The sequence below is a fragment of the Pongo abelii genome, chromosome 5 (assembly GCF_028885655.2).
Source record: "Pongo abelii isolate AG06213 chromosome 5, NHGRI_mPonAbe1-v2.0_pri, whole genome shotgun sequence".
Taxonomy (NCBI): Eukaryota; Metazoa; Chordata; class Mammalia; order Primates; family Hominidae; genus Pongo; species Pongo abelii.
Window position 1 is genome coordinate 56,811,942 of NC_071990.2, and position 15,700 is coordinate 56,827,641.

General features: G+C 37.1%; 1 protein-coding gene across 1 annotated transcript in view; it reads right to left on the bottom strand.

Annotated features, from left to right (window-relative positions):
- COL21A1 (collagen type XXI alpha 1 chain) overlaps nt 1–13,927 on the bottom strand; it is a 202,408-nt gene extending 188,481 nt beyond the window's left edge. Inside the window, exon 1 of the mRNA XM_054557654.2 lies at nt 13,734–13,927. The gene's annotated coding sequence lies outside the window, so the exon portion shown is untranslated. The remainder of the gene's footprint in view (nt 1–13,733) is intronic.
- Nucleotides 13,928–15,700: the final 1,773 nt, after the last annotated feature.

The following is a 15,700-nucleotide window of genomic DNA, read 5'->3' on the forward strand; positions in this document are numbered from 1 at the left end:
TCAGTGCTAAATTAACATTTGAATCTTCAAACAAAAAGCATTACAAATATCAAGCTGCTTGAATAGGCAAAAAAAAAGACCTATTTCATATTTTTGTGAAAAGTTATAATTCAAAGAATAGAGCAAAAAAATCCTAAGTGTTTGGGGGAGGGGCAGGATGCCTAAAAAGAAATAAAGTTTAGCTTGTCTAGAGACTTCTTATCACAAAAGTGAAGCTAAAAAACAATGAGGGGGTAATTGATACCAATCAGCCATTAATAGGAAAATATGTTTTAGTTAATATGTAGAAATGTAATTATAACAATTATGATATAAATAGGATTATAACTTCCAGAGATAACTGGTAGAGAAGGAAAATAAAGCAAACAATTCCAAATAACAGAAAAAATTGTTATAATAAAAAACAAGACAGCATGGTAAAAACAGAAAACATAAGTAAACTTCAAGGAAAAAGTCCAAACATATTAGCAATCGTAATAAAGTTTAATGGGTTAAATTTGCCTATTTGGAATCCAGAAAAATTTGAAATTGTGTTTTTTAAAGTCTTTGTATATGCTGTTTACAAGAAATCCACCTAAAACTCAGTGACAGAATATGTTGAATATAAAGGGGCAGAAATATAATTTACTAGGTAAATACTAATAAAAGAAAATAAATATAGTATAAAAAATAGAATTCAAAGCAAAAGTATTAAACAGGATCAAAAAGGAATATTTCATATTTATATAAGATGCATTTCCTAAGAAATAAGTTATGAAACTATAACCATTTTCTTTTAATATTTTGTCAAGAACATTTTCTATAGTTATTTACTTTCTATATTTTCTATTATCTCTAAAGACACATTTACTGTTAAACATCATTTTTAACACTGCTTCATAATCAGTACAAAAGGCAACGTTTTCCCTAATAGTACACATTTAGGATTTTTTTTCTAAAATACAAAAAAATTGCACTTTCATCTCCATCACCAGTGGAAATGCTCACCTGAAGAGTAATGACCTCCTCATTTCCCAATTCAATAGCTTCCTCACCCACACTCTCATACTTCTCTCCTTTATCTTCCTCTGCTTACAAAATCACACACTCTTAATCACTCTTCTCATGCTTTCTCATATTCTTCTCTTAAAAGCTATCCTTTCTCCTGATTGGTCATTTTCTTTTAGCCTTTTTGTTTTTGGCAGACTATTGACAAATGTATTCTTAGCCAACTGATCACTGCCCCTCATCCAGAAAACACAACATCTTCCCCTGCTCCAGTGATTGCTTCCACTCAAGGACTTCAGTTCCTGCATACTGAAATATCTTATTTCCTACTTCTCTACACCTAAACCTTCCATTCCTACTAGGCAAGTTATATTGAGTCCCTTAAATAAGCCATTTCCATTCATAGTTCTAAGCCTTATCTCAAAACACACCTTAATTTGTGGCTTATAGATTAATGTTCAGGGTCTAGGTAATAAACACCATAAACTTACAGAAACTTGGTATAAGTAATCTGTATATGCAATAAAGAAATGGGAGGCAAAAGGGAACAGAAATAGCTATGAATATCAATGCATATATATGCCTCTGGTAAAGCCCACAAGCCTGAAGGTTAAAAACAATTGTGAACCAGGCCTATATTCAGCTGGTACAAAGCAGGGTTGCTGTACAGATTGTGTATGCACATCTGTTTTGACTGGATCTGAACCCACTCCAATTGGCTGATGTTCTGGCTTTTCTGATTGTTTAATGTTCTAAGCCTCACTCCTATTTGTGAACACTTACAAAACTTACAAAAGGAATGAGTCACTGAACACTCTGCAGTGCTTGCTAAGTGCCAAAAATAGATCATATAAAACTAACCTGTACTTCTTTGATAGCTGTACTAGGCTGACATCAGGGGAATACTGTTCATAATAGTTCAAAAACGAAAATGAATTAATGTAAGTTGGATATAAGACTATTTAAATGGCCCCCTAATGAAGAATAACACCTGATGTCAGCCTGGTAGGAGGTTTCTGGTGGTATGTTTTAGAGTTCTATGATTTTCCCTGTCTAATTGGTTATTCATAATTTGAATGAGGGAGATGATGGCTTGCAAATTAAATTTCTAGACGAAGCAAACCTTGAAAGATGACTAACTAATGGAATAGAAGACTGGACAAAAAAAATCTCAACGGAATAAATAATAGACCACTACAACAAGGCAAAATTCAAAAGAAATACAAAACTTCTGGGATCTAAAATTTGGATTATAGAATGCTCATTAGGAATAAAGTGGCTTAACAGCAGCAGGTCTGAGTTGACTAAATGGTCTGAGCTGATGCCAAATTGAATTCATTCGTGTAAACTAGCTGTCAAGAATTAATTTGCTCTTGAACTACATTGAGGAAAGAACAGGGCTACATCCTTTCTATTAAGCAATCAATGGCCAGAGATATCAAAACTGAATGTGTTTAGGGAAGGTTGACCAGAGTGGAGATATAAATACAAACCATCTCAAAGAAGTGGTTTCAGAATATGATGTTCCACTTGGGGCATCATATTAGCTGTCTTCAAATGCTAGGAACATGGAAAAAGAAATAAGGCTTGTTTCTGTCACTCCCAGAGTACACAACTAGGTCCAAAGCCTGGAAATTCCAGGGAGAAGTTTTTCAGTTTAAGAAAAAAGTTTTCAATAGATGGGGATTTCCCTAAAATAGAAAGTTTCCCATCATTGGAGGTGTTTGGTATTGGAAAGTAGGCTCAATATGTATGCTATAGGGAGGGGTGATGGCATCAAGTATTGTTGGGATAAACAATATTCGTATCACAAACAACAATTTGTAAGATACTGCCAGCCCTGTGACTTGTATTAACTAGAGTGTGTCTAAACAGAAACATTTGTTCAAACTGAAGCATGCTTCAAAAGGCTGGGTCAAGCCCCATCTCCTCCATGAAGCAAATCATGACAAAAACAGATCATATCTTCCACAGTGCTTACCTCTAGCATTAGACCATATGGAACTCAATTAAACAGAGTATTAGTTTGCTTTCTAAAAATTGTATTTAAAATAGTCCATCTCACAACTGTATCATAAGCAATCTGCCTATGGCTTTCCTTGATCTACTAAGTACCTAATGGCCACTGAAATTAAACTTGTCTACTCATTGCTTTTCTTGTTTTCATATGGCATATATTCAATGTTTTTACAGCTGACAATACCTCCTTGCTGCAAAAGTGATGAAATATACAGTAATGGCTATTTGGGAGTTCCTGGTGGTGCCTCTCCATCTTGATAGTTTAAAATTTCTATATTTTTCCATTTAAAACTTCTCAACTCCCTATTGAAAACAATGGTTATAAAAACTGAAATCCATTCTTACAGCAAAATGTAAGAATGAGAGCAAAATGTGCCTTTTTCTCCCTGTTTTTACTTGAGAACCTATCAATAGATGGCTCTGAGAAAACAGAAATCTCAGGAAAAGAAAAATTCGAAAGGAAAAAAAAGCCAAATTTTAAAATTCTCTAGAGTCTACAGTAAAAGACAGTAGCAAAGTAGTGCACTCTAAAGAACCAGGGCTACATGTCTTCTTCATTGCAACTTGAAAAGTCTGCAGCTCTATACCGTCCTGATTACCTGAGGACACTCCCTTGAGTAAAACAGGTTTGCCCTGTCTAAGCATTGGCAATACTAAAACAATGAAATTTTTAAAAAGGAAAATGTTTTCCTCAGTTAACTTTATGATAAATGATAATCCTTAGGGATAAAACGCAAGAGTAGATAAAGTAGAAAGCATAAACACATTTAGGTTTTAAATGAAGTCATTAGTGTTCAAATCAAGTTTGAAAATGTAAAAATATAATTGCTTCTCTAATCTCACTTAGGCTCTTTAGGCCAAAGGCTCAAAAATATGACAGGTTACTAGAAAGGAGATTTGGAACTCAACTTAGCAACCATATCCAAAATGGCATAGAATAATTTAAAATGTACATTTATTAAATTAGTCAACCTTAGCATTTAATAATGTCATAAGTCTGGCCAAAAATGTCCAATGTGAAATTACACTCTCCATCTGAAAATTAAAAATATTTAGAGGCACAGTTAAGGAAATATACATACATAAATGGCTCTAACTATTCTACAGAGGCAACTGGACGTTCATTTAATTAATTTAGAATGAATCAGAGGTCAAAAATATTCACATTTTTTCTAGTATTCTGAGATGTATAGTCTAAAAGTAATTGATTCTGATTCGCCCAGTGCCTCCACAGCTTTATTCTATAAAGCCTCAGTTCATTCAATTCAATTATGGTTTTTTTGTTTTATTTTTAGCTTAATAGACTACGTGGTTAGTCTAAATACCATGTAAAAATTTATGTACATTACATATACAGACTTCACCACAGTTTTGAGGAGAACATAGATCTAACCACATATTCCAATTATAAGCCTTCACATTACCGGGTATGAAACAATCAACAACCTGCTCAAAGTACTCTACTATAAGCAGCAATTGATTAGGGCTGGGAGCCTTGTGATATGACAACCAATCATGGCATCCAGAGAATCTAAGGGGAAACTGACTAACAAACTGAGTGCTCAAGGACAGCAATCATGTCATATTTAGGGCTGCATCCCTAGCCCCTCATCTAATCTATGGTAAAGGCTGAATAAATATTTGTTGAATGGATAAAATGATGCATATCTATACTGTTACAGCAAATCTGGACAGCAGAAGCATGAAGGCACCTGCTGAGAAGGCAGTGGATGCTGAAACTCGGGGCAGTCTTCCAAAAAAAAGACTCCACAATTGCTAAATCCAGGAGATCACCACAGACCACTTGCAGTTACAAGCAAGACCTGAGGATACCCTCAGTCTCACCCAACCACCACAGTGACTGCAACTGTGCCATTACAGCAAAGACTGACAGCCTCATGGACCCCAGAATCAACACCTACGGCCACAGAGCTTTACCTCAAAAGCTTCTGTTAGAGCTGCCACTGCCCTGCCACCTTCAGCAGATACCTTTCTCCCACATTCTCACTTCTCTCTCCCAAGTACAAGGTGGATAATGGCTAAAATCTGGATCTGCCTGTGCTCTAGGTCCTCAGTTACATGAAGAATATTCTCACCTAAAGAAGCAACAAGCTTTCCAAAACATAGGGATTCAAATGTAAGTGTGAAAAAGCTTAGGAGAATATTATTTATGATAATAACTAATTTGAACTAATCTGAGTACTTTGTATCTGCCAGCCCTTATGCCAAAGGGTTTATGTGCATTGTTTTATTTAACCCTTCTGACCATACTATGAAGTAGGTCCTCTGAATACCCACTTGACACATACCAAATTAAGCTTTAAAAGGTCAAGCACCATGCACAAAGTCACACAAGTGGTAAATGTCAGAGCCACAACCATACAACATTCATAATCTTAGCTATTACTCTATATGGCCTCAATGTATCAGAGTATGTAACTATTTTTTTGCATTCACAAGGAGTAATAATATTTTCTGCTTTTTAGAAATAATTATTTCATTTTCACCAGATGTTACATCTCTAATTAGTGTCTACATCTGGCACAACGTGTACTTTATGAATTATAGGAACATGAATCAATCACATTCTAACAATCATTATCTCTCACTTGTATGGGAATTTGAAATTATAATCCCAAATGTTTCCATATACAAAGCATGTATCTAAGTATTCATTTTTGCATCATAAAAATAATACATGTATTTAAAAATACACATGAGAAAACAAAGAAAAGCATAAAAAAGGCTACCACCTCACAACCCAAACACAACTGTTAACATTTTGGGAAACATATAATTTAGAGCTCAAAAATATAATTTGATTACTCATATAAACATGATTTCCAACAAAAAGCCATAATTCAAATTTAAAATTTTTTTTCAAGTGTTGGAAAGACCAATGAAAAAAATTTTTTATATAATTTCCACATTAGAAGTCAAAGATAAATTTGTTTAGTCATCATGAAAAAGAGTTTACAATTTGTTTGGAAGAAAAAGCTGTTATTACTCACCATTCACAGTAACATCCATCTTCAGTGAACATTCAAGTATGTTGTTATGGTTTCAATGTGTCCACTCCAAAATTTACAAGATGCCAATGTGATTGTATTAAGGGGTGAGGCCTTTAGAAGGTGATTAGGCCATAAGAGCTCCTCCAATATGAATGGGATTAAAGCCTGGTATGGTTTGCTTGTGTCCCACCCAAATCTCATCTTGAATTATAGCTCCCATAATTCCAATGTGTTGTGAGAGGGACCCGGTGGGAGATAATTGAATCATGGGGATGATTTCCCCCATACTGTTCTCATGGGGTTGAATAAGTCTCACGAATCTGATGGTATTATAAGGGGAAACCCCTTCTGCTTGGCTCTCATTTTCTCTGTCTGCCACCAGGCAAGATGTGTCATTTGCCTTCCACCGTGATTATAAGACCTCCCTAGCCACATGGAACTGTGAGTCCATTACACTTTTTTTTTTTTTTTTAAATAAACCACCCAGTCTCAGGTATGTCTTTATCAGCAGTGTGAGAACAGAATAATACAAAGCTGTTATAAAGGAGGTTTCAGGCAGCTTTCAGCTGGCTTTCCTTTAGTCTTCCACCATGTGAGAACGCAGTGTTTCCTCTGGAGGGTGCAGCCATGAGGCGCCACCCTGGAAGCAGCCTCCACCTGACAACAGAACTGCCAGTGCCTTGATCTTAGATTCCAGCCTCCAGAACTGTGAGGAAATAAATTTCTGTTCTTTATAAATTACCCAGTCTCAAGTATTTTGTTATAGCAGCATAAAATGAACTGAGATATACCTCAATAGGAATCTTAGGAATAAATAAACTCTACATTTCTCAGTAGACCGATTTCCTAAAGGATCCAATGACTTCATGCTGACTTAAACTCTATATAGAGATGCTCTCAGATGCAACCCTTTAGATGTTCCATGATGGCTTTCTATGTTTAGATGTTCCATGATGTTCTAATGGTGCTTTTAACTGAGAAAAATAAACAAATGGCGAAATGAAAGAGAACTTTGCAAGCACACCTGTCTAACTCTCCTTACTGCAGGCTTTTCTAAGCTTCCAGCATCTCAGTAAGTTGGTGGCAGGCTGGATGAGAAGCCATTTCCTGGCCCAGGGTCTTCTTGGCCTTTATTTAGTATTTGACATGTCAATATTAATATTATCTAAATAGTAGTGTAGAAATGACACATAATTTAGATTATAGGTACCTATCGCTCACACTTCACACTCACATGTTTTCTGTCGTTACAAAAATACAAAAGTTTGAATTAGGTTCCATGTGCCTCTGCTTCCATTAAGAGCTCTGCATCTTACTTTCCCTTTTCAACCCTGCTCCCTCCCCATTCCATAGGCACCCAAGTAGGAGCTCTGCCCATTCCTATACCACTCTGGTTAAAACAATTATCATGTTGCTATGAACTGAAAGCTGCCCTCTCAAAAATCATGTGTACAAGCCTTAACTCCCAACATGGTGATATTTGAAGACAAGGCCTTTGGGAGGTAATTAGATAACAAGACTGGTGCCCTCAGGACTGGTAGGCCCTTATAAATAGACAGAGAGCTTGTTTTCTTTTCATCATGAGAAAAGAACAAAAAGATCACTCTCTGTAAGCCAGAAATAGAGCCCTTTCAAAAGCCAAATTGGCCGGCACCTTGATCTTGGACTCCCTAGCCTCCAGGAACATGAGAAATAAATTTCTGTTGTTTAAGCCACCTGCTGTATGGAATTTTACTTTAGCAGCCTGGGCTAACTAAGACACATATCATCCCTCTTCCCCAGTTGATATTTCTCTTTATCTCATTTCAAAACTTAGCCTAGTGTTGCTAGCTAACGAGGAATCTGAACAGGGAGAAAAAAAGTAAAAGAGCTGTAAAATGATCCAAAGGCAAACTGCCAAGGAGAACAGGTGATGATCAATAGGGAAACGGTGGAGAGCAGCCTGATTCTCAGGACCCTGGGTATTTACCTTCTCCACAATGCTTCTCTCTGGGATAATCTCTCTACTTGTTGCCAAGACATTACTTCAAACCACATTGAACACTTTCTAAAGATTAATAAATAGTATTATGTCAAACGACAATCAAAAATGGTTTAAGAAATCCAGTGATACATCATGCTATGCTTGTTGAGGTTTTTAAATTTAAATTAGAAGCATTTTGCCTTCTACATTGTTCAAGGTATTTACAAAATATTATTTTTTAATAATAAATTGAAGGGAGTTTTTCATTTTTAAAAAAGAAACAGCAGATTGGCTATTAATAGACTCTCTGAAACAGACTTTAGCAACTTTTTGTCTGAATCCCCTTTACCTAAGATAGCCAGCCACTTGGTAGACACTTAATAGTTATTTGATGAATGGCTGAACACTAACAAGGAATGTTCCTCCCTGTTTAATCTTTAATATTCCATCTTCTGAGTACTGCTGGAAAACACATGCCTATACACACCCTATAAGTGGAACCAAACTCTCTCTTCCTAATGAAGTTGCAAAATACGTATACAACAAGGTCTAAAAATGTTAAAGTATATTAATTTAATATTTTAATAAATTGTTTCCATTGAATCACCTATGAATTTAAAGGTTCTCATAAAAATATAAAAATAAGTTTTGAGTGCTTTTATTTACTCCATTACATAATTAATGCAAAAGACTAAAATTCCAAAGAATCTTTTTAAAAGAACTTTCTAAAAAGCTCAAACTTCGCTAGAACATTTTACTTTGAATTAAAAAAATCTTTTTTCTTGGTCCTTAGTCTTTTCTTCTCGACACCAATGAGTACATAAACAAACAGTTAAGGGGTAGCATAACACTGCAATCATGGCTAAATTGACCTAGATCAAAACAAGACAAGTCCAAACAAAAACTAAGCAGTGAATCAAACACAAGCATCTGGCAGGATTCCCAGAAGGTCACTAAGCTTGGACTTCAGAAAATTGTCAATGTTTCTTGAAATTTTCAAAGATTTATCTGAGTATTTCATTGGTGAAAACCAAAATGTCCAAGAAACAACAAGGAGAAAAAATTATATTGAATTCTTTGAAGTGACAAAGGTGAAAAAATTATCCTTTTCACAACTGATAACTTCAGATTTATTTTGTTGGCATTGTAAACATATTGCTTTCAGCGCTCTTTAACTAAAGAAATATTTTAAGTAAATGTCCCTGAAATTAAACTGGGATAAATGGAACAAGTATAACTATAGTATTCCAGTGGTATTCTGTAAGTTGGATTGCGCGTCTCTTTGTCAACATTATCTGATTTTTTGGAATGCAAGACAGTTGAATGAAAAATGTACTAAGTAGGATTAAAGTACTAAAAAAATATGAATTGTTATCCAGTGCCATCACTAACTCTTCATGAGCCCTTGGCTAAGAATGACATCTCCAAACCTGTTCCCTCATTTATATTAAGCAAATTCTAATATCCCTAACCATTCTAAAAATTCTATGAGTACATGAGAATCCCATGGATATAGTTAGTGTGTAGATATGTTCCAGGGACTCTCTTTATAAATGACATGATTACTTTACTCTTTTCACAATAAATTTCAAACATTCTAACACAGAACACAGTCTAAAAAACTGTTCTCAGGTGATTCAAATGTCCAGTCAAGTTTGGGAACCAGTGGGTTAAAGCAGTGATTCCCTAGATGTGGTCTCTGGCCAGCCACAGTAGTATCAACTGGGACCTTACAAAAATGTTGTTCTAAATTTATTATTTTCTGAGAAACTTTAAGTACTTCACTTATTCTGAGACAAATTATCCCATTAAATAAAACGGAAAAATCATGAAATGAACACCAAATTAATAACCTAAATTACTATTTCCTTTTAGGATCTCACTTTCAGAGGTGAAAACAGAAAAGAGAGCTTCAGCTTAAAGCATTCATTAAGGCCCAAAGTAAAATAATAGCAAATTCTTATTAAGCACTTACTATGAGCCAGGCACTGTTTTAAGAACTTTACATTTGTTAACTCATTTACTCCTCACAACAGCCCTACTGAGGTAGGTTCTACTATCCCAATTTTACCAATGAGGAAACAGAAGCAAAAAGTGATTATGTAACTTGTCCAAGTTTAAACAACTAGAAAGTAATGAGGTCAGGATTCAGGGCTAGGCAGTCTGGCTGCAGAGTACCTTGTCTTTAACCAAGAGTCTATGCAGAAAGTTGGGGAATTTAGCCTCATGGTTCATTTTCTTCCTATGAGACTGGACCATGTACCAGAAATAAACATTTCAACTTTGTTTCTCACAAGAATAGTAATGAAGCAAACTAAAAAATTACTATTGCATGCTGAGAAATATAATCCAAAGATAATAAATACAAAATAAAAACACGTATCCATTTCCTGTGATAGGTCTTACTCACAACAGTTTCAAGATTGACCTTAATAGTAAAACCATCCACTATGGAACAAAGAGGGCCCTGAAAATGAACCTAAATGAATGCCAGGTAACCCTCATCAAAACATTTCTAAGTGAGCCAGGTTATGTAAACCAAGCACAACTTCTTTACGATTATATCTGCTCTGGACCCTATACCTATGAGAGGAGAATCATAAAGTCACTGTGGGGCACTGCAATATTGATCATTCCTAGTTGGCCATTCACTGCAAGCAGTGCTGCCCCATCTGTCACTCTGAATTGCAACATCATAGACTCTCTTAGCTTTTCAGTTAAGTTATCCAGAACACATCATTTGATTACTGAGAATCTGAATTTGCTCCTATATGTCTCCATTTTTCCCATTAATAGGTATGCCTCTGACCTTCTTTTTCATCCCCACAGCTACTCCTCTTTCCACAGTGAGTCAAATAGGAAACCCTATTTATAATAAATTGGAATTACATTTGGTTTAATAACATTAAATTCTAATTCTAATCATTTTAATAACATTAAATTATAATTTTTAAAGTATCCTAATGAAGATCTGATTTCTTCAATGGAGGACTTACTGAAGTGCTTAGATGCCGGAACTTGCTTTATGTTTAGTCTTATAGAAGGCATATAAGATTGGTAATAGGCAGGTTACAACCTCTTGCATTTAAAGATGCCAGATGAGTCATAAAAGGCATTCTCAGTAATACACTATTCAACTTATCGCTAAAATAAAAGAGAATGGAAATTAATTTCAAAGTACAGAATCATTTGGCATCTTTTTCGGCATTAATACCATAAATATTTTCACTAGATCTACTTGGTCCTAAGAAGATAATAGAGATCAGTTCCAATCAAATAATGTGAAAGGAATTGATTGTATGCGTGTGTGTGTGACTTGAAGCATTTTGAAATTATTGCAGCTAAGGAAGAAAAGGACTCATTACCTCACCTACTCTTTTTGCCAGTTTAGGCTTGTCCTTGCTCTGTGTCCTCATTTTGCTTTCTCTTATATTTTCTTGAACAAATCATGATGTAACTGGATAGGGTTTCCTTTATTCACTCTGTTAAGAACCTAAGAAACACCAGATAGTACTTCTAAACTAGCTCTCCTGGAGACTACACCATGCCACTTTTAGATGCTCTCTCATTTGGATTTTCTTTTATAAAGAAAAGTATTCTGAAGCACCAGATTTTACGGCTATTTAAATATGAATGTTAATACATTATAAAGGCTACCAGAAGGTGAAATCCTCCACCACAGTGACTAAAGAAAAACTAGGCTATTGATTTGAAGCTAATCTAAAACTTTTTCCAGAAAGTTCCATATAAAGTATGTAATAAAATTATAAGGATAATTTGAGGATGTCCATATAGTCACCTTCTAAGGGTGCAGTTGGTATTTAAATAAAAATCTAATCATGTGTCAACATAGATCTTATTTTAAGGTGTTTGAGGATTATGTTGTTTTATGGTGTGTATACATGAGTTTGTATTTTGAGCTAACAAATATTTAACTTACCATGCTAGGCACTTTAGAAGCATTATTTAACTCTGACAACAATGTGAATTATGAGGTAAGTGTACTAGTATGCCCCACATTTCACACATGAGGAAAATGAGGCTTGGAGAAGCTATGCAACTATCCAAGAGCACAGAGAAGCAGAAGAGCAGGTCTTGAACCCAGGTCTGCCTCAGACCAAAGTTCCTGTTCCTAACCACTATCTAAATTTCCCCCAAATTCTCTAAATACAAGCTTAGTACCTAACCCTTAACAAGCTTATATACCTCAGTCACAAATTGGCACAGAAAAAAGCAGTTTGGAAAATAAATGTTCTCTGTACAGAAAGTCTTGGTACAGTTAGCCCTGTGTTCATTACAGCACACATGTGCTGGGATTGGAGTCATGCCTATTCTAGATTTTCTTATCCAATGTCAGATTTCTAATCCATTTAAGCCCATTTGCAAAGTCATTCTATTTTTGTACTAATGGCTTAGAAACAGCTGGAACTATTTTAGCCAAAATTTTGAAATCTCAGATATCTATAAAAAGAAAAAAAAAATGGTCCACTACAATAATCCAGAGGCCTGCAACACTGAATTCCCTTTCACTAAAAAGAATTGGCATGAATCCCTTAAACCCTCAACTGCTTTAGGAAAAGAAAAAATACTGCATATGAGTTCTGTAACCTGCACTGATGACAGTGATGATCCAGGAACATCTCATCAGGGGTCAAAGATTCCTGTTATTACAGCTGGAAGACTCATGTATATTTCTTCCTTGGCTTCATTTCAACTTTTAGAAAAGGAAAAATTCCTATTCTCTCCTAAAGCAAGTATGCAAATTCTACTGCTTAAAAATTATTTTGATGATGGTTAAGTCTCCCCTTTATAAGATCTTTCAAAGTCCCCAGTATGCTTTTTTTTTTTCAATATGGGCAAAACTCTACTAATAAATAACTAAGGTTTTTCTGAAAAGTGGTCTGTTGCCTCCTCCCTTGGTGGAGGGAAATTTGCAGGTGTCTTCTCTGATTAAATAAGGTCCAACCCAACAGTTTTCAAACTTGAGCAAGCACTAGCGTCACCTGGAGGGCTCATTAAAACACAGGTTTCTGGGCCCCACCTCAGGGTTTTAGGTTCAGTGGGTCTAGGGCGGAGCTAGAGCCCTAGATTTTGTTTGTATTTCTCAAAGTTACCAGGTGCTTGCTGCTGCTGGCCAGATGCCACACAGCAAATCACTGCTGTAGTTCGCTGCTTTCTATACTCGACTGCACGTTGGAATCACCTGAGAAAAGTTTTAAATATGTTAATGCTCAAAGTCCCACCCCCAGAGATTCTGAGTAATTGGTCTGGGGTGCTGCTCAAGCACCGATTTTTTTAAAGGTCCCGGAATGAGTCCATAATGCAGCAGCCACAAAGAACCTCTGGCCCACCCAACACAGCCCCAGACCCACAGCTCTGCGCGCTCAGCGCCATGTGTGGACGCTGGAGACCCTTCCAAGAAGCTAAAAGCGGAGGGTGGGGTTGAGCTCAGGGGAGTAAATCAACGCACGTTATCGTACTCAGAAGCCAAACACTCCAAGGCAGGAATCTGCACCCAGAGAACCTCCCAAGATTCATTAACATGAAGTAACTTTGCAAGACAAATCCTGACATCTCAGCCTCCAGCTGGGCGCGGAATTCACCGGACGGTTCAACAACTGCTTTGGCGCAGGGAGAAGACTGAACCCCCAGGAAACCCAAAATGCCAAATTGCAGCCCCTGGAGGGCCAGCCCTGAGGCCCCCCGAGATGTCATTCTGGCAGCGAGAGGGGGAGTAGGAGGTGTCTCCTTACCTGGCGCAGTGTCCAGGCTCGGGGTTGCCGTCGCAGCCAGCTGAGTGTTGCGCCAGGGGGACAGGTAGGTTCCAGGCAGTGGCAAGCCCAACCCGAGCAAGACCTGAGCTGAAACGGATTGGCTGCCCTCCGCCCGGAGTCCGTTCTCCCTGCAGCGGCCAGTGCAGAGCGCAGAGGCTCAGAAACTCGCTCTCAGCCCCCTGGAGGCGGAGCCCGGGAGATAAGGTTCGCGCTCCCCACCCGCCCCCTTTCCTTGGCCGAAGACCAGAGGGTGGATTTTGGATCTGGATCTTGAAGGGCGAACTGCTAGTGTCGCCCTGGTGGAAACACTCAGTTCAAATCCTGCTAGCATCAGAAAATGCACGATTGAGGATTGAAAACGAGGGTGAAGGAAGACCAGGGAAGCGCGAGGAGAGAGGCAAAATAAGGGACTGCCAGGAAAGCAGGAAAGGCAACTCAGTTGAAAGGGCAAGCACCAAAGGAGGCAAAGACTTGGGCAAAACCAGAGCATCGCCTGCACTGATCGAAGGAGGCCTGCCTCCCTTGCCCAAGAAGAACTCCCCTCTGGGACGCCAAGGTACTTTGCAGTGGACTGATGTTCCTTGCTTTTAACCAAAAGTAACAGCTGCTCCAAAACCTGAGGGAAGCTCACTTTCAAATAGTCAAGTAGTTACATGTATACATATGTAACTTACCTGCACATTGCGCACATGTACCATAAAACCTAAAGTATAATAATAATAATAATAATAATAATAATAATAATAATAAAAGAAAAAAAAATCCTAAAAAAAAAAAAAAAAAGTCAAGTAGGCAGTGACCTTTGAGGGTTTAGCGATTACAAAGGAAGCCTCCGAATAAGGTGACAGCCTTATGACAAGATAAAGATGCTGTCTGCTCTGCCCCTTTGAGTCCATTCTTCACAGAGCAGCCAGAAAGTTATTTAACATTCATATGCTTTCCCTATTACCTGCCACTCTTCTTTTCTCACCCTGCACCCCTCCTACCCCAACACACACAAGACCTGTTTGCCCTTTCTTATACACACCAGTGTGTTCTCATCTCACTTGGCATTTCTTCTGCCTCCAAAGCTCTGTCCCAGACCTTATCATAGTTGCCTGCTTCTGTTCATCAAATTCTCCACTCAAATGACACTTTGAGAGTGAGTCCTTCCTGTACATCCCATCCAAATGGAATGCCCAACCCCACTTTGGTTTCAACAGATCACTTATTGCTATCTGAAGTTTTTTATATCTTCGTTGCTTGTGTGTTTCCTATCCAACTCAAGGTATGCTCTATGAGGGCAGGAAATTGGTCTTGTTCCCAGCTGTGTCCCCTGAGCCTAGAACAATACCTGGAATATACAAGGTGCTCAATAAATATTGGCTAAATGAATGTGTGAATTAATTTCTCCCTGTGGGAACAGGTTCACAAAGAAATGCCTTCTTCAATAACTATACTCACTTAATTCAGGTGTGATACAAACATCTTCAAATGATCATTTCCTGAATTTCCTTATTCATTCATGTTAGATTCTACTGTTATGAAAATATGATAGGAGAACATTGCTTTGGATTTGGTAACATCTTCTTAGATATGACACCAAAAGCACAAGCAATTCAAGAAAAAATAAGTTAGACTCCATCAAAATTTAAAATGTTGTGCTTCAAACCACACTATCTAGAAGGTATACAGCCCACAGACTGAGAAAATATTTGCATACCATCTATACAATTAGATTCTTGTGTCCAGATATATAAAAATCTTACAAGTCAAGAGTAAAAAGACAGTTTAAAAATGCACAAAGTATTTAGACGTTTCTCCAAAGAAGATCTACTAATGGCCAATGAGAACATGAATGAATGCTAAACATAATTAGCCATTGGGGAAATGAAAATTAAAACCACAAGCAGATACACTTTATACCACTAGGATGGCTAAAATAAGAAAGACAAACACTAAGTGTT